This window comes from Penaeus monodon, chromosome 41, assembly GCF_015228065.2.
Source record: "Penaeus monodon isolate SGIC_2016 chromosome 41, NSTDA_Pmon_1, whole genome shotgun sequence".
Lineage (NCBI taxonomy): Eukaryota > Metazoa > Arthropoda > Malacostraca > Decapoda > Penaeidae > Penaeus > Penaeus monodon.
The window spans coordinates 19,523,293-19,525,092 of NC_051426.1; the positions used below are offsets into that span (position 1 = coordinate 19,523,293).

General features: G+C 36.7%; 1 long non-coding RNA gene across 1 annotated transcript; it reads right to left on the bottom strand.

The window, feature by feature from the left end:
* Positions 1-774: 774 nt before the first annotated feature.
* LOC119598559 lies at positions 775-1,430 on the bottom strand. Its single transcript, XR_005230976.1, has 2 exons — positions 1,118-1,430; positions 775-983 (listed from the first exon to the last, which is right to left on the bottom strand). It is a non-coding gene; the product is annotated as an uncharacterized LOC119598559 (long non-coding RNA).
* Between the last annotated feature and the right edge of the window lie 370 nt (positions 1,431-1,800).

Genomic DNA, 1,800 nt, shown 5'->3' on the forward strand with positions numbered 1-1,800 from the left:
GTTGCAAGCTTAATGCCAAAGGGTGATGAACGATTTCGAATGTTAGGATTTCTCACCCAAAAATACAATGCATAGATATCGTATTATTAGGATGTATCAATACAATAATAAATTCACCAAATTGTAAACAAATGATAACATATGTAACCAATACTTTTTGGCAAGTGAATATAGCCTGAAAACCCCTATATTAAGACTCCAAAGAGTTTGCTTTTTCACATAGTTTTCATCAAACGTTCTAAGGTTAAAAATCAATGTATGCGCATAGCAGCCTATTAACGCAGAAATGGAATTTTCACGTTGGCCGACATTCTGACCCTATTAATGTCTTGGTGTGAATTCGACAGTTTGCGTGTATGTATACCGCGTGAGAGCCCCCACTTTTTTTCCCCTCCTACTCTATGGGCGGTTGTCGGTCGCGTTCACCGCTTACCTCCTGCTTTCGCCTTCCTTTCTTTGTTCAATTCCACCTCATTTATTTTCAGATTTCTATAGCTCTCGTTCATCTACGTCCAGCAGAGAGGTTTATGTAACAAGCCTTTTATGTTGATCTGGGTAGTTGTGGTAGATTAGTCTAAATTATTGGATTTTGATGTGAAATTTTGGATTAATAAGCATCTTAATAGCAGGTAAAGTACCAGAGGCTAAATTACTATGTAGAATTTGGAAGAGATTAGAGTAGATTGTGGTCGGAGATTAGCCACTTTTTTGGGTGTTTTCCAGTTCCGTACGATTGTGAAATATAATAGTTACTTTTCATGACAAAAACAGATAATGCTTTCAAGTAATTTTATTACCCTTATTACAAACGTCCAAACCACAAAACAGCTAACATCGATTACGAGTAATTATCCAGCCGTGAAAAACAATTCAGGGAGTTCCTCTGGTCTTCACTGATGGCGTCAGTCAGCTCACTGCCAACACAGATGTGGGTTTGTATACTTCATTTTCATTACAGATTCCAGACACCCTTCAGCCCACATCTGGAAAAAGAAACGAAAAGTTGGTTAATATAATCTGTGCAAAAAAAGGAAGTGTTAATCGATAAAACCCTGACAACACACCTAACCAATTACAAATCAACCGAAATATAAACGAGCAGCTTGTCACCCTTTACCCTGGAGCGAAGCGAAGCCTCTTCGATCAGACTTGGCGTCATCGACATGACAACAACAAAGTACTCTCCCCAGGCTTGCATCTCGGAGACGACATAACATCCGTTGGCCGCCGCGCCGCTCAAGGCTTCACTCACTGCGTTCCGAGCCAGGGAATTGCGAACAGCAACAACGAGTGATCCAAGATTCTCCGTAACGTTCCTTAGGTACCTGTAGGAAGTTCGTGCGATTCTCAAAACTACAGGCACCGCCTCGTGGGCTCCGGGTGCCGGTCAAATTCAGAGTGCCGCCAGATACACACTCCCGACTGAAGGCCCAAACTGCAATGGGAAATATTAATTACATATATGCTTTCTATTGAACTTTTGCTTATATATAATATAGTATTGCAAAAAATATTTATACTTTAAATAATACAATGTACAATATATAGAATATTACATATAACGTACGCACATGCCTGTTCACGAACGTAGGCCTGTATATATCAATTTAAATATATATTATACCAATTTACAATTATCATATATATATATATATAATATATACAAATAATACAAAATTTTACACAAAATAAATATTTAAAATATATACACAAAAATATATACATATATACCATATATACATATAACACAATATACATATTACACATATATACATTAAAATTTAAAATATAAACATATAT